Source organism: Cryptomeria japonica, chromosome 4 (assembly GCF_030272615.1).
Source record: "Cryptomeria japonica chromosome 4, Sugi_1.0, whole genome shotgun sequence".
Lineage (NCBI taxonomy): Eukaryota > Viridiplantae > Streptophyta > Pinopsida > Cupressales > Cupressaceae > Cryptomeria > Cryptomeria japonica.
In genome coordinates, this window is record NC_081408.1 from 647762274 (window position 1) to 647781304 (window position 19031).

The following is a 19031-nucleotide window of genomic DNA, read 5'->3' on the forward strand; positions in this document are numbered from 1 at the left end:
AAATTAGGGCTAAAATAACCTCTTAATTTTAAAAATTTAAATTGAAAATGATCTAAAAGAAATTTAAAATTATGGCCTTGTAAAAAGCACCTCTTAATCTTAAATTTTGAAATTGAAATGATGAATCCAAAATTGGGAAATGCACAAAGTTAATTTAAATTTAAAAATTATGGTTTTTTTATTTAACCACTTAATTTGAAATTTGATCCAAGATTGCAAATGATAAATTCAAAATTTAAACAATCCACAAGGTCAATTATTTTTTTTTGAAAAATTAGGGTTTTTGCAATTAACCACTTAATTTTAAAATTTAAATGTGAAATTTGACTTACAAGTGAAAATTTGAATTTTGAAATTGAAAGAAACTCATATCTGAAATAATTAACTCAAATTATGCAATTCACAAGCTTAATTTTGAAAATAAAATTTAGGGTTTCAATGAAATTAACCTCTAAATTTTTAAAATTTGCAAGGAAATCAAGATTGTAAATGAAAATTTAAATTTTAAATTGCATACACACTCAGATCTGAAAAAAAATCAGAATTAAGCATAGGACATGTTGGGTTCACCAAAATGTAGAGGGGAAAATTTGATTTGACAATTTGCAACATAGAAGGGAGAAATCACCAAATCAATTTTTTTCTTGAAAACCCTTTACATTTAAAAGAGGGAAGGAAATCCACTAGATTCAGTTACAAATCAGATTAAGGACCAAATACTAAATGGATTGATTAATTGTTGTAGGGTTTTCCTCTCTTTTGTAAGTTGAAATGCTGATTTAAGGTAAAGTGTTGAAAAATGAAGGTAAAACTGAGAAAACAGTGAGCTACAGATGCGAGATCGAGTTGGGCACCTAGAATTGGATAGTATAAGCTAAGTCAGATTTGACCCTCGAAAAAGCTCCTAAAAAGTTAGGACCAGGATGTGGCACCACGGTCCTCCAAACTTTTAGCGCATTGAAAAGGATTGATTTGTCTCTATGAATGAAGCTTATTCTGAGAAGTACAACTCTGTACCTATTTCTTGCACACAGAAAGAAAGGGAAATAGATTGGGAATAGGGGCTTGCCTTAGGTCAAACCTTGGTTTTGGAATTAACCATGAAATTGAAATAAATGTAATTAAAATGACTTTAAGGAAAAGATCTCCTTTTGAGGGAGATGCTGAATTATGACTGAAAAATTGAATGATTATACCTCCTTGTGAACTTTTGCTTGCCTACGCATGGAATTAGGGTTTTATGAAATAGGATGTAAATCTCCACTTCAATGCTTGATCCTTGACTTTATTATTGCGCCAAGATTTGAAGGAAGACAAAAAATTCTCTATTGCTCTTGAATGCTTGATTGTTTGATCTCGTGTGTGCAATGTATATTGGCAATTGACACTCATTGGATTCATTTTGTTGTCATTTATGGCAACAAGATATGATGGAAGTCATAAACTGGCACTAGGAACCATATACCGACTTTGGAGCATTCAGGGCTACAACGACACCGACATCAATACTTCTTTGGAAGCTAACAACAAGGAGGATATACTTAAATCATCATTTTGTAATTAATATTGTCAAGGCCGTCATTGATTATCTTTTGTAAATGTATTGTAAGCCGACATAAGGCATATCATTTGTAATAGGTATATAGGTCAGTCTTCTAGGTTATTTTTGAAAAGAAAGGAAGATATATGATATGTGTGGATATAGGAGAATATAGAAGAACTGTATGATGTGAAATATATGTATGAAGATAATTTTGTATGCGAATGTTATATCATGCAATGATCTGTGGATAGCTTGGAAAGCATTCTTGGAGGAGAAGAGATACCAGTAGTAGTTCATAATTTATGAACCAGTACAGAGCAGAACCAGAACCAAAACTCTATTTGGCATAGCAGATGCATTCTTGAGTTCATTTTCAGTAATTTACTTTGGCAGAAAGTTTGTAGTCAGTGAGGCTCTTTGGTGATGAGCAGTATGATCTACGCAGTGTGCCTTTCTGCAAGTGCAGGCCCCTATTATATGTAATATCTTTTCATATGGCCAATGAACTGATATTGTGGGTCACAAATCCCACCGTGGTTTTTTCTCATTAAGGGTTTCCACATATAAATTTTATGTGTTATGGTGTTCATTTATGTGGATGGTCTATTTGCTTCTTGTTATATGTTTATTTGTTTACCGATATATATATATATATATATATATATGGTTTTTTCTCATTAAGGGTTTCCACATATAAATTTTATGTGTTATGGTGTTCATTTATGTGGATGGTTTATTTGCTTCTTGTTATATGTTTATTTGTTTACCGATATATATATATATATATATATATATATTGACATGAGCCGACATGGAGAGAAAAGAACTTTTGCAGAAACCAGATGATGAGGAGAAAAATGCTCTTAAGGAACAATGTCAAAAACTAAGTCAAGAAAACATGCTCATGAAGAATGAAATGCAAGATCTGACTATGAGGTTATCAAAAGATATTGAAGATAGAAAGGAGAAGGAATATGATCTGGTTATATCTCTGAAGAACAAATTTGATGAATGTGGCAGACTGACTCATGAGAATAATTTGTTGAGAACTGATTTGGCACACTCTCGAAACAATGAACAAGAACTTGAAAGACAAGTAACCACTCTGAGAGATGATCTGACTACTGCAAGTGAGTATAAAGAAAAGTTTAGGATCAGTATTGCACAGTTGGATGAATTATTTAAAAGACAAAGACAAATTGATGATCCTAGAGGACTTGGATTTGTACAAGGTGAAAGCTCCGGTACTACAAATGAAGATCAGACAACCGGTATGCAGAACTCATCAGAATAGAGGAAACCAGTAAGACAATCTAATGCTTATAAATTCAATGGTAGATGTTTTTTTTGCAATAAATTTGGACATATGGCTAAACAATATAGAAATAAGGCAAATCAAAACTACAATTTTGTTCCTAGTCAATGCACAAACTGCAAGAAATATGGTCATAAATCAGAAGATTGCAGAATGAATGTTAAATGTCATGCATGTGGAAAGTTTGGACATTTTGCTAATCATTGTAGGTCAAGAAATGATATCAGATATGTCAAAGCAATTCAGAAGAACAATGTTACATGTTATGCAAGTAACAAAATAGGTCATATTGCTAAGTATTGTAGAAGCAAGACTCAACCAGTTAATAATGATAAAGATAATGAGAAAGGAAAGAAAAAGTTAGATGAAATACAACAAGATCACACTAAGAGATGGGTTATAAAATCTAAAGAACCAAGTGGAGATGGATCTATACCGGTAACTCCATCGGTAGAATAGAGTATTCCTCCACCAACAAGAAAGTCCATCGGTAACTGAGGCATAAGACTTAGGGGTTGGCAAAGTCATTGCTAAATTTTGCATATTACTCAGAAGAGATCTAAGGAGATCTAGATAATGTGTTCATCATCGATGAAGGTTCACCCGACACATAACTGTGAAACTGACATTCGTAGGGTTGTTGGTGAAGCATTTATTACAAAAAAATTAGGGTTATATTTACTGATAAAAGAGGGTAAGTGAATTCATTTTCACTCACCAAGCATTCAAGCATTTAGAGTTAAGTAAAGGCGAGTCAAGAGCGAGCAAGAAGCATTGTGAAAAGCTTTCAAGCAGTTATCAAACTTCCACCGACATTTACCTTCAGGTATTTTTTGACATGGCATCTAGATCTTCAGCTCCTACTTTTATTGCAAATCCCACCATTGTCGAAATCAAGGATAGGTTAAGGTCAGTATTTAAGGAGGTTCCCAAAATTGATAAAAAGGAAGACTCTGCGGGAGCATTTTTTAGGGTTCTTGACGACATAATGTATGTCGAAGATTTGAGGGAATACATTCACTGCAACCTTGAGGATTTGGGCACTGAAGACATCAAAAGCATGTATCAATCCATGATACTGGAAGACTCTGGAACCATCAAACTAGAATTCAAAGAAATTGAGGATCTAGGGTTAATCGGTATTCTGTACATACCGAAATTCAAAGATGAGGTGATCAGATACATTCTGAGTAGGGTTCACAACGAATTTATTTGGCTAGATAGGCCTTACATGATCATGAAGGAGGCAATTCAAGCTATCACCGACTTACCCTGGGTCAGACAAGAACCTGGTAAGAAAATTTCCAACATAGAGGTAAAAAAACTCATCGATGCTACACCTGATAGCATATTAATGAGGATAAGCACAATCACCGACATAGATATACAGTTTGCAAGCATGATCGTAGGTTACAAGGTAACTCAATCCAACCTATTGAATTATGTTGCTAGTTCATAAATTCACTCTGCATATCAGATGCTGAGGAATAATGTGAAGTATGATTTATGTGAGTGGATGAGCAGTGAGTTGATGTTAAACCTTGGAAAGATCAAAGGATTCAAGAAAGGCACTTTTAGATATGGAAACTTGATTGTTTGTTTAATGCTTTACTTCCTAAATGAGCTACCCGGTCTAGGGAAGAAGCATTGGGTTCATGATATACTGGTAGGTATGCAGATCAAGGAAGCTATCACCGGTCTTGGTACCGACAAAGATGAGAAAATTTGGGGGTATTTTAACTTTTCAAGAAAACATGAGGCAAAGGGAGTGAATTTCAAAGAACATTGTGGAGAAGTATTCCACTTATATTTATTTCATGGTAAAAACTAATGAAACTCTTATGGAAGCAGTTGAACCTAGGAAAATATGGATTACTGAGCTTGGATATAAGGTGGATGATAGCATTTTTGAACTCTATGCAAAGATGTTGTTAGATGGCCCATTAGATGATAAGACAAAACATTTTGATACAACATGAGAGAAGGCTCTTGAAGTGAAAACTAGTTTTAACAGGAAGAGAAGAGAGAAGAAAATAGAAAAGATGTCTGCATATGTACAAGATGTGATGTATAAGATAGACACTCAACTGGGTTCCAAATCAAAACAAACTGCTAAACCAACAGAGGTTGGTACTGCAGAAGTGAAGAAGCCATAATTTCACATTTCCCCTATCACTTCAAACTCTGATCCTAAGGATAATGAACCTCTGGCTTTCAGAAGGGTACAAAGGAAGAATGTGATAAAACCATCGGTAGAGTAGAAGAAGGCAGAGCCTAGGAGGGGACTTGTTAGAAAGGCAACTAAGCCTACTGCACCTCCACCACTAGCAAGGAAGCCTATGCAGAAGAGGAAACTAGTCACACCGGCAACCACAAGCAAAAAGAAGAAAGGTGATGACACTGGAACCAGTAAGACCACAATGACCGGTGCTGAGCTTATTGATGAAATTAAAAAAAATGGAATATTGAAAAATATATCAAAGTATTATGAAGATTTAGAAGAGAATGAGCAAAGTGAATTAGAAGAGGCTATTTTTTTATATATAGACATCTATAAGAAAGCCTTAATTGAAATTTTGAACGAGATACCTTTATCCTTGTATAATAAACTTGAGGCTAGGAGACTTGACACTGTCAAGAGGGATAGGGAGATCAAAGAAGTTGCACTTTTGGAATTGTGTGGTACTGTAAATAGTGAGGAAATGAAAAGATGTATAGACACTGCAAATAGGACAATCTTCAGTAGTAAATCCCGATAGATAAGCCTTATGATGGGGAAAGTAAATGAGGTGGTAAATGAGACAAGTAAGGGATGGACCAAATTCTTTCAGAAAAAACCCAAACTTTCTCACATCTCAAGAAGAATTTGCAAGGGCAACATCTTCCACCATTCCTGACAAATCAAAAGGGAAAGGTATTTTAGGGAGTTCAACTCCAATTTTGACACAACCGACAGTAACTATAGATACTCAAACACAACCGACAGCTAAGGAGAGTGTATAGTTTGTACCGACACAAACCATTTTTGAGCAAGGCAATGTAGAGGACACTGGAAATTCTGTGGATAATACTCCACCGATAGTAACTGACACTGCACCAAGTGGTGAAGCCACCGGTGCAATAGAGGTTGAGATAGATAAGGTAAAAGCCACTGAGTCCATACCGGCAGGTAAAACTAATTCCCCGACAAAGGTTTTAGAAATTGACACTTCTCAGGTTGAGAAGAAATCAGTCATTGAGTTGAGTCCAACTAAATTAATGATGATGGCTACTCAGAAATTCCTGAAGGAAGGTACTGTAGATAAAGGATTAATTGATCAATCAGTCTATGTGTTGCACATATTATTACCTGACTATCAGATTGAAGATGGAGCAAGCCCTTCTGATAAGCTCAAGACTCTAACAGAGCACATATCCAATAATTTTCAATCTCTGAGGCAGATTGTAGACCGATAGGCTTTGGACAATTTCATAGCAACAAAAAGAACAACTTTTGATCAGCTTATAGAAATAGGGAAGAAGAAAATTGAGGACAAACTTATCCCTATTGAGGTTTGTTTAAAACAATGTACAAATATCTAAAAAGTGTGTTGTAACATAGAAAGTCTTACAACTAATGTAGATAGTAGATTGGAGGAGTTATATGATAAGATGGCTAAAATTGCTAACTCTTTTGATGGATTTACTACACTAACCACATCTGTTGTTGGAAAAAATTTGTCCTTGGAGAAGCAAATTTTTTCTTTTGAGAAGGAGAGAGATAAAATCGTGAGAAGAGCAAGAAATCTAAGAGGATTGGCAAGTCCTAGACTAGATTCATTGGGTGTTCACAATAAAGAGTGCATGGATATGATAGCTAAAACCACACCAACAAATATCCAAGAGAAAGAAACATTTGCCCACTTACAAAGTGTACTTGCATCTATTTTTGATACTTTCAAATCTGGCTAGGATACATATCTTCAGTTATTGTAAACGGCATACCCGAAAATCTTGAAGATGACTAAGATCTAGTGAAACTAACAATATTATTTTATTCTTTCAATTCTTTCACCGGTCTTTGGCATTAATGTTAAAGGGGGAGTATGTTCATATGTGAAAAATATCAGGGAAACACATTTCAGATGGAGTGCATTGCTCAGGGGGAGCATATCGACAGGGAATCCATTTTTCAAATGAGTGTTGCCATCAATGCCAAAGGGGGAAATTGTTGGCAATTGACACTCATTGGATTCATTTTTTTTTTCATTGATGGCAACAAGATATGATGGAAGTCATAAATCAACACTAGGAAGCATATATCGATAGATACCATCTTTGGAGCATTCAGGCCTACACTGACACCGACACTGGCATCGACATCAATACTTCTTTGGAAGCCGAAATCAAGGAGGATTTACTTAAATCATTTTGTAATTAATATTCTCAAGGCCGACATTGAATATCTTTTGTAAATGTATTGTAAGCTGACATAAGGCATATCATTTGTAATAGGTATATGTTGGTATTTTGGTATGGTTTTGTCATTGATGTCAACACCGACTAAACACTTATCAACTTTGGCACTTTGGAGAATCAACAACATTCACCGGCAAGCGACTTATGCACAGTCACTGGTATCTGGTATACCGGTGGGATATAATGATCACCAACACTTGGAAGGGCATGGAAAACACTTGGTTATGTTGAAGACATCATGTGGACACCTTGTCTTGGAGTTTTGTTAATTGGCATATTTGTATTTGCATATTTGTTGTTACCGGCAAATAGGTCCACGTTATACACCGACATGTTTATCTTTTCCAAATCACCATGGCATGCTATGAAGATGACTAATTATTGTTGTAAATGCATTAAGCCGACATGGTGAATCGGTTATTGTATCGGGTATTAATTGATTTGTAAATTAATTTTATTGTATTATCCTTTAGAGCTGATCTACTAAAATTGGTCTTAGGGTATGGTATAAATGTAAGATCTTATTTGTAAGATCAAATATGGAATGCAAAAAAGGATTGTGTGAAGGTATATGTGAGAATAAGCAGAGCTATACACGCAGACATCATTTTAATTTGAAGGAGGGTTTTTGTGAAGACAATTAGAACTACACCAGTACTGAATCCAGCATATGAAGATGCTATTTTGAGCAGTACATTCTTATTGGATTTAACCATCCAATTGTAGTCAGTGTGACTCCCATTTTGTCTTTGAGCAGTGAGCTCTAGGCGCTTGGCCTTTTTGCATGTGCAGACCCCATTTGTATACACTTACTATTTGCAGTAGTATCATCTGATTGTGGGTAAGGTTTCCCACTGTGGTTTTCCCCCTTATAGGGTTTCCACATACAAATATTGGTGTTATGTGTTTTGGTTGACTTTGTCTTTTTGTTTCATGCAACAATCTTTATCGGTATTGCAATTATCTGATAAAGCTGTCCACCAGTATAACATACTGTTTCACCGGTAGTAAGCAAAAAGTTGATTAAGTTGTTTTTGGTTTAAATTTATTTGACAACTGATTCACCCCCCCCCCCTCTCAGTTGTCTCTGAGATCTAACAATTGGTATCAGAGCCTAGTCCTCTTTTTGCCAAAGTTTAAACAGCTTGAGGAGATCCAATGTCTACTAACTATTTCAGGAAGGACAGTCCTAAGTTTGATGGAACCAACTATGGCATATGGAAGATCAGAATGGAGACACATCTAAACTGAATTGGAAAGGACATCTGGGATGTTACAAAGAATGGTTATATTGCTCCTACTCCTGGTCAGCCTAATCCACCTACCTTGGGAAAAGATGAAGAAAATGATTGCACAGCAAGAGAAGCACTTTTGAGTGCATTAACAGATCAAAAAATCATGGGACTATCAGATAGGTCTATTGCTAAAGCTATTTGGGATCATTTGGAAACACTGAATGAAGGAGATTCCATAGTCAATATTGCAAAACTTGAAAGCTTCTGGGTCAGGTATGAACATTTGAAAATGGAAGAAGATGAAAGGATTTCTGCTTTTATAGAAAGAGTAAATGAAATTGTTTTAGGTATTAAATGTTGTGGAGGAACTTTAAGTGAAGATAAAATTGTTTCAAAAGTTTTAAGAGGATTGCCAACGACATATAAAATGAAAGTCACTGCTATAAATGAGTTAAGAATAATGTCTAATACATCAGTAACTAGAGATACATTGATTGGAAAACTTTCAGCTTTTGAAATTGAAGAATTTGGTCCTGTTGCTACTATAAAGAAAGATTTAGCCTTTAAAGCATCTACATCATCTGCACCATCATTTGACAAATCAGATTGGAAAGCCTTTTATGCAAGAGAACTTGAAAAAAGCAGGAAAGAAAATGAAGAACTTGAAGAACTTGAAGCACTATTTGCAAGGAAAATGCCTAAAGGTCCAGTTGGAAGTAAGTATGAAGGTAAAGCACCCTTTAAATGTTTTAATTGTAATAATATTGGTCATATGGCTTCAAGATGCCCTGATAGACATGCTAGACTAAGAGAAGAAAGCTAGAAGAACATACAAGCCTAACCCTGAATATCAAAGATACAAATTTAAGAAGAATAAAGACAAATCTTGTTACATTGCTGATGAAGGAGTGACTGATGATTCTGATGAGTATCCAATAGACAATGGATAGGTTTTTGTTGCTATAATAGAAGATCAACCGACACCTACTACTCAATCGGTAGAATGGGCCTTGGCAACTAAAGTTGAAGTAAAGGATGAGTGGATCATTGATTCAGGATGCTCACATCATATGACAGGAGATAAAGGTAAATTCTTGAACTTTCAAGAATACAATAGAGGCTTAGTAAGATTTGGAGATGATAAAGCTTGTTTGATCAAAGGTAAGGGTACAATATCTCTTGATAGTAAGCATAATGTAATGTCCCAACTTCGCAAATCTAAGAAAAACACGTAAACAATGATTTTTAATGATTGATTAACTCATCTAGGGTATAATTTGTCTAAATTCATTTGAGTTTATTAGTTATCAATAAATCAACTCCATATTTAATTCCTAGTGGGATAAAAGGGATAAGCTACATTAGGATGCCCGTAGCGCTTATCAGGCCCAAGGACGGTACATACCCCCTTGGCCCTCCTGTCAGAAGCCCTTTGTCAACTGCAGTGGGTGGGCTACCTGGCAGAGGCCTAGTTCCTGCTATCCCTGTTGCCTAATTCCTCATCTACCCCACTAGGTTTAAATATGTAATTGCTTTATTCATATTATTCATAATTTAGTAGTAATGCATATTATATCTATTAACCCTTAATTACATAATGATGTTATTTCCTTAATCAAGAGTTGTGGTTTGTTAGTCAATTCATTTATTAAACTATCTGCTAACTTGTTCATCCATGATAATTTATTCATATTGTGCAATCATTATATATATATATATATACATATATATATATATACATATACATATATATATATATATATATATACATATATATATATATACATATATATACATATATATATATATACATATATATATATATATATTTTAATTATATTAACTTTTAATATCTAACCACCATTTATATAAAATATAAAGTATTAATGAAACTTGATACTATTATTAAACTTTAACTATCTATACTTTCTGTCTGAACTTATATTTTTAATTTTCTTTTGCTACGTAATAACACTCAGCGGCCATAGACCTTACCTGGACTCCCGTGGTTCTTGCGCTCACTCTTAATTCGCCCGAAATTACCCTCCACTGTGTTCTCTCCCGACGTTCTTCTTCCTCCTCCCCTTGCCCCCGCTAGCGTCCTGCCTTAATACATATTTGCGGGGACCCGACCATGGGTCGTGGCTCTTGCGGGAGGGGTGACCAGGGGTCGTGGCTCCTGGTTCCACCCGCTACATCTTTCGGCGTTTTTTAAAACAAGGCGCCGTTTCGCCCGAAGACTTCTCCTTATGCACAACAATGTTAACGTCTATGGTTTATTTAATTTAGGTATCGAACCAAACACACTTTGCATGAGTTTCATTAACATTAATATTATCGCAAGGTAAAAAGGTATTCATTTGTTTTATAATGTATTTAAATGTTTTATAATATATTTATATTTATTTAGCGACAATTTATATGCATCAATAATTATTTATTAATTAATCAACATTTTATGGTGAAGTTAAAACGAGAAGTAATTAAACATTATTATTATATTAATATAAAATAAGGAATTATTTTCAATAGTATAAATGTTTCATTTTCAATAGTATGAATGTTTATTTTTTATAATTTACAAAAATATGGGGTTATGACAGCCCTCCCCACTCAAATTTGCTTGTCCTCAAGCAAACTGGGGTTAAGATGATTAATGGTCTCACCTCCCTCCCATGTGGCATCTTCCCTAGGAAGGTTCTTCCATTTGACTAAATACTCTGTTATGATCCTCCTTCTTAATTCTCTTTCTCGCTTGTCAAGGATGAGCTCAGGTTCCAAAATCAACTTCCCTTCATTATCAATTGGGGGTAGCTCGGTACAAGGGGAAACGTGTAGACCCAACACCTTCTTTAGTCGAGATACATGAAACACATTATGTATTTTACTGTGATCTGGTAGCTCCAATTCATAGGCCACTTCACCTATCCTTTTCAAAATTTTATAAGGACCATAGAATCATGGTTTCAATTTCTCAGCTCCACTGATTTTAATGGATGACTGCTTATAAGGTTGAAGTCTTAAAAATACCAAGTCTCCTACTTCAAAAGACCTTTCAATTCTTTTTTTGTCCGCATATAGTTTCTGTTGATTTTGTGCTTGGTGAAGATTATCTTTAAGGGCATTCATGATATCCGTGTTTTGCTGGAGGAAATCTTTTGCACCTGGTACATGACTTTCCGATCGGATGAAATCCCCAAAGGATGTTGCTTCATACCCGTAGAGGGCTTTAAAGGGACTCATTCGAATTGACATATGATGGGTTGTGTTGTAACAATACTCTCCAAGATGCAGCCATTTTACCCAAGCATTCTGCTGACCTGAAACATAATTCCTTAAATAACCTTCTATCCATTTGTTTACGATTTCTGTTTGCCCATCGGTCTGTGGATGATAACTGGTACTTGGTGTTAACTCCGTTCCTGCTAGTTTGAATAGTTCTTGCCAGAATATGCTAAGAAATCGTCTATCTCTGTCACTCACAATATTCTTAGGTAAACCGTGTAACTTAAAAATTTCCTTAAAGAAGACGTCAGCCACTTGTGATGCTCCAAAACTTGAAGGAATGGCCTGAAAATGTGCATATTTTATTAATCTGTCCACCACTACAAAAATGCAATCTTTATTCTGTACCTTTGGAAGTCCTGTTATGAAGTCCATGGATATACTCTCCCACTTTTGATTTGGGATTGGTAGTGGTTGGAGTAATCCTAAAGGGAAAGTGTGTTCTTCTTTATTTTTTTGACACACCATGCATTCTTGGGTGTGTTTCAATACATCTTCCTTTAATCCTTTCCATGAAAATCTTTCTCTGATCTGCTTGTAGGTTTTATAATACCCTTGATGACCTGCTAAAGGGAGGTCATGATAAGTCCTTATAATGTCTTTTTTCATATTTGACCTTGATGGAACATAGATTCTGTTTTTGTAGAGGATGAGGTCATCAATTACTCGGTAGTTTTCATCTGTTTCTTTTCCCTCTAGAATGTTGCTAGAGAATTTGTCTTTGGCATATTCGGTACTTAGAGCTGTCTTCCAATCTATAGATAGGACTGATAAGGACCCCAAGTAAGGTTTCCTTGAAAGAGCATCTGCCACAACATTATATTTCCCTTTCATATATTCTATGTCGAAATTATATGCCTGAAGTTTACTCACCCATTTCTGTTGTCTATCATTCAAATCTTTTTGATTGAGAAAAAACTTCAAACTGTTATGATCGGTTTTAACTATAAACTTCCCACATATCAGGTATTGTCTGAACTTCTCTAATGCATGCATAATAGCTAGCATTTCTTTATCATAAACTGAATAGGTTCTTTCTGTGTCTCTAAGTTTCCTACTTTCAAAAGCTATGGGATGTTTCTTTTGCATTAAGACAGCTCCAATGCCTTCTCCTGAAGCATCACAATAAAGCTCAAAAGGTGCTGAAAAGTCCGGAATTGCTAAAACCGGGCAAGAGCTCATTACTTCTTTAAGTTTTTCAAATGCGGATTGGGCTTCTTCTGACCATAAGAATGCTCCCTTCTTAGTTAAATTTGTTAAGGGGGAAGTTAGTTTTGAAAATCCTTTAACAAATCTTCTATAGTAACTGCATAAACCTAGGAAACCTCTGAGGTGAGTGAGGGTTCGGGGCCTTGGCCAATTTTTGATGGCTTCAATTTTTTCTTCATCCACCTTAACTCCATGGGTGCTGATCTTATGACCAAGATACAAAATTTCTTCCATCCCAAATTCACATTTCGACATTTTGGCAAAAAGAGAATGTTGTTCAAGTAGGCCCAATATTTCATCTATGTGCTTCAAGTGTGCTTCCCAAGTTTTGCTGTAAATCAATATATCATCAAAAAATACTAACAGGGACTTCCTCAACTATCCCCTGAAGATGTGGTTCATGCATGACTGGAAGGTGGCAGGGGCATTTGTAAGGCCAAATGGAAGGACCAAAAACTCAAAGTGGCCATAGTGGCATCGAAAAGCTGTTTTCGGAACATCTTCCTTCCTTAATCTTATTTGATGGTATCCCGATCTCAAATCTATTTTTGAAAAGTATACTGCTCCATGTAATTCATCTATAAGTTCTTCCACCCTAGGGATAGGGTATCGGTTCTTTATAGTCTTCTTATTGAGTGCTCTATAATCAAGGCACATCCGCATGGTCCCATCCTTCTTTTTTACCAATACAACAGAGGAGGCGAAAGGACTGGAGCTAGGTTGAATGTGCCCCATTTCTAGAAGCTCTTTGATAGCTTTCTCAATTTCTTCCTTATAGCCCCTTGGATGGCGATAAGGGGTGGTGATTACTGGTTTTGCACCTTCTTCAAGTTCAATAGTGTGTTCAAATCCTCTCTTGGGTGGTAGTCCCTTTGGGATGTCCTCAAACACTTTTTTATGTTTTTTAATAATGGGTTTAATATCAACATGAATGGCTTCCCCTTGGTTTAAATTTTTGTCTAGTACCATGCATTGGGCAGCCCACTCTCCTTGGCTACGTCTAAAAATCCTTTCCATCTTTTTGGAAGTTACCATTCTGGTTGTGCCCTCATGCAACCCTTGGATTAGTACTTCCTGTCCATTTTGAGTGAAACATAACTCCAATTTGGGGTGATCGAGGTAGAATCTTCCCAAGGAATGTATCCAAGGAATTCCTAGGATTACATCTGAATCTCCTAACTCTACCACATAAAAATCTTCTTTGGTAGGGTATTTCCCTAATGTTATGTTTAATTGAGGGATCTTTTTATTACATGAGGAAGTGGATCCGTCTGCAAGAGCTACTTGGAAACCCTTAAACTCTTGTGTTGTCAGCTTCAACCTTTTTACCAAGCTTTTATCAATAAAGTTGTGGGTAGCCCCGCTATCCAAGAGTGCAATTACTCTTTGCCCTTTTATCGCACTTTTGATTCTGAATGGATGGTGTTTTTGAAGCTACGGAAATTGCGGCTAATGATACTTGCACATCTTCAGTAATTTTTTCTCTTTTTCTTGGGGGTTCATTGAGTTCTTCTTCTTCATCACTAGATAAGGCTTCCAAGTTGTGGGCTTGGCTCTTCCTCCCACATATGTGACCCGGTTGCCACTTTTCTTTGCACTTAAAGCATAGTCTTTTTTCCTTAAGCATATCTCTTTCATTTCCTTCTTTGCAACTGTGACCATATTCCCATTTCTCATGACAATGGTAACATACGTTCTTTCTCTTAAGCTCTTCCCTTTCTTTAAAGGTGTTTCCCTTCCTAGGCCATTCTTTAGTATGTGTATTTCTAGTGAATGTTTTGGAGGGTTTCTCCCAAGTTGAAGTGTCTTCTAGGCCCAAGGCTTTATCTATGGCATCGTCAAGGGTAGGGGGTTTTAATGCTCTCATCAATCCTTTAATGGAGTCTTTGAGTCCCTCCACAAAAAGATAGGTGAGCCTATCCTCATCCACTCCTGAGACCCTTACGAAATTTTTTTGAAATTCAGTGATGTATTCTTCCACTGTTCCCCTTTGTCTTAAGAGGGTTAGTTCTTTGAAATCTTTTTGTGGGTGTTTCCTCTCAAATCTCTTAATGAGTTTCTGAGTGAACTCGTCATATGTTGTTATGCCATCATGACCTTGTGTGAGGGTGCCATGATACCACCACTCATGGGCTAAACCTTCTAGGTGTAAAATGGCAAATTGGACTGCATCGTCTTCTGTCATGGGGTTGAGATTTAAGTATGTATTAAGTTTTTGTATCCATGCTTGGGCTGATATTTTTCCGGAGCCATCAAAGTTAGGTATTGATAGTTTATTTACTTTGTGTTTTAGATCCTTGCTGAATGGTTTTCTCCTAGGGGTCTCATTTTTCTTTGCTTCACAAAACTCCCTAAAAGATACAATCTCTCTTACTTCTGGCCCTAATCTAGCATAGGCCATGGCTATTTCTTCTGTGTTATTCATGGAGGAGTTATTTGTTTCTTCCCTATTATTTCCCTCTCTAGGTAGGAAATTGGGTTTTTGTATCCTGGAGCTAGAAGATGTATTATGAGTGTTTTCAGAATGGTTAGAGTTTTCTTCTTTGCCATTGGAATGATTTCTAAGAGTGTTCATGGTGGTATTCATATCTTGTAAGGCTTGAAGCAAAGCCTGACTTGTTTTTTCATTTTGCTCCATTAGAGCTTGAGTTTTTCTATCATTGTTTTCCATGAATGTTCTAAGTTCATTTTCCAATGGTTCACCCATGTGGTTACTACTTCCTCTGGTTCTCCTTTGATAAGTTTGCATTAACAACCCTTACAGGATGGCAGAATCAGGCTCTGATACCAATTGTAATGTCCCAACTTCGCAAATCTAAGAAAAACACGTAAACAATGATTTTTAATGATTGATTAACTCATCTAGGGTATAATTTGTCTAAATTCATTTGAGTTTATTAGTTATCAATAAATCAACTCCATATTTAATTCCTAGTGGGATAAAAGGGATAAGCTACATTAGGATGCCCGTAGCGCTTATCAGGCCCAAGGACGGTACATACCCCCTTGGCCCTCCTGTCAGAAGCCCTTTGTCAACTACAGTGGGTGGGCTACCTGGCAGAGGCCTAGTTCCTGCTATCCCTGTTGCCTAATTCCTCATCTACCCCACTAGGTTTAAATATGTAATTGCTTTATTCATATTATTCATAATTTAGTAGTAATGCATATTATATCTATTAACCCTTAATTACACAATGATGTTATTTCCTTAATCAAGAGTTGTGGTTTGTTAGTCAATTCATTTATTAAACTATCTGCTAACTTGTTCATCCATGATAATTTATTCATATTGTGCAATCATTATATATATATATATATACATATATATATATATACATATACATATATATATATATATATACATATATATATATATATATATATACATATATATATATATATATATATACATATATATATATATATATATATGTATATATATATATATATTTTAATTATATTAACTTTTAATATCTAACCACCATTTATATAAAATATAAAGTATTAATGAAACTTGATACTATTATTAAACTTTAACTATCTATACTTTCTGTCTGAACTTATATTTTTAATTTTCTTTTGCTACGTAATAACACTCAACGGCCATAGACCTTACCTGGACTCCCGTGGTTCTTGCGCTCACTCTTACTTCGCCCGAAATTACCCTCCGCTGTGTTCTCTCCCGACGTTCTTCTTCCTCCTCCCCTTGCCCCCGCTAGCGTCCTGCCTTAATACATATTTGCGGGGACCCGACCATGGGTCGTGGCTCTTGCGGGAGGGGTGACCAGGGGTCGTGGCTCCTGGTTCCACCCGCTACGTCTTTCGGCATTTTTTAAAACAAGGCGCCGTTTCGCCCGAAGACTTCTCCTTATGCACAACAATGTTAACGTCTATGGTTTATTTAATTTAGGTATCGAACCAAACACACTTTGCATGAGTTTCATTAACATTAATATTATCGCAAGGTAAAAAGGTATTCATTTGTTTTATAATGTATTTAAATGTTTTATAATATATTTATATTTATTTAGGGACAATTTATATGCATCAATAATTATTTATTAATTAATCAACATTTTATGGTGAAGTTAAAACGAGAAGTAATTAAACATTATTATTATATTAATATAAAATAAGGAATTATTTTCAATAGTATAAATGTTTCATTTTCAATAGTATGAATGTTTATTTTTTATAATTTACAAAAATATGGGGTTATGACACATAATACTGACAATGTTTACTATGTTGAAGGTTTAAAGCATAATCTTTTGAGTGTTGGTCAATTAGTTGAGAAAGGATTTCAGTTACAATTCAAAAATGGAAAATGCAAAATCATGAATAGAACTGGTTTGGAAATTGCAACCGGTAATCAGACTAGAGGTAATATCTTTCATTTGAATAACAGTGAAAAGACATGCTTGATTGCACATATTGATGAAAGTTGGCTATGGCATAAGAGACTCTGTCATGTAAACTTTGATTGCATGGTAAAAATAAGTACTACTAAGGTAGTTAGAGATTCACCTAAAATTGTCAAACCTCACAATACAATATGTAAGGAATGTCAATTTGAAAAACAAGTTAGAGCTAGTTTCAAAAGTATTCTAGAAAAATCCAATAATTCTCTTGATTTAATTCACACTGATTTATGTGGTCCAGCTAGAACTAAAAGCTTACAAGGTGATAGATATTTCATGTTAATCATTGATGACTATTCTAGAATGTGTTGGGTTACTTTTCTCAGAGAAAAATCAAAAGCACTTGGAGAGTTTAAACTGTTCAAAGCAATGGTTGAAAATTAAACCGGTAAGAAAATCAAATGTTTAAGATCAGATCAAGGAGGAGAATTTACATCTAAGGAATTTAATACATTCTGTGAAGTGAATGGAATCAGAAGATAGCTATCAGCACCTCAGACACCACATCAGAATGGAGTTGTTGAAAGGAAAAACAAAACTATCCTGGATGCAGCTAGAAGTATGTTATCAGAAGCAAACCTACCACATGCATATTGGAGAGAGGCAGTAAGTACAACGGTCTATACATTCAACAAAGTTCACATCAAAGGTGAAACCGGTAAGACCCCTCATGAACTATGGTTTGGTATTACTCCTACTCTTAAATATTTCAGAATATTTGGAATCAAATGTTATATCAGAAGAGATGAGTAAATTGGCAAATTTGATCCTAGAAGTGATGAAGGAATATTTCTTGGTTATTCATCTAAGAGCAAGGCATATAGATGTTTTAACAAAAGATTGCAGAAAATTGTTGAGAGTACAAATGTAAAGATTGATGAACAATTCAAAGGAACTTCAAGGTCTATAAACTCTGAACTAGCAATAGAAATCTTGACAAATGAACCTACACTGAATCCACCGGTACAGAATGAAGATCCAGTTACACCGGTATCATCTGAAAATTCTGCAGTAACTGAGGAACAACAACAAACAAAGACACCCTGGTATGTAAGACTGAATCATTCTGAAGATCAGATAATTGGAAACAAGTACAAAGGAGTTATGACAAGAGGAAGATTGGAAAATGAAGAGGTATGTATTATTTCTCAAATTGAACCATCATATGTTAATGAAGCATGTGAAGATAAATATTGGACTAAAGCTATGGAAGAAGAATTAGAACAAATTGAGAAAAATAACACTTGGACATTAGTTCCCCGACGTAAAGATAAAAATATAATTGGAACCAAATGGGTATTCAGAAACAAACTTAATGAAGATGGTAAGGTTATCAGAAATAAAACAAGACTAGTGTGTAAGGGATATTCTTAGAAAGAAGGAATTGATTACAATGAAACCTTTGCATCGGTAGTTAGAATTGAGGCAGTTAGACTATTTTTGGCTTTTGCAGCACATAAGAACTACAAAGTATATCAAATGGATATTAAATGTACATTTTTGAATGGAGATCTTGAAGAAGAAGTTTACATTGAACAACCTGATGGATTTTCTTTGACAGATAA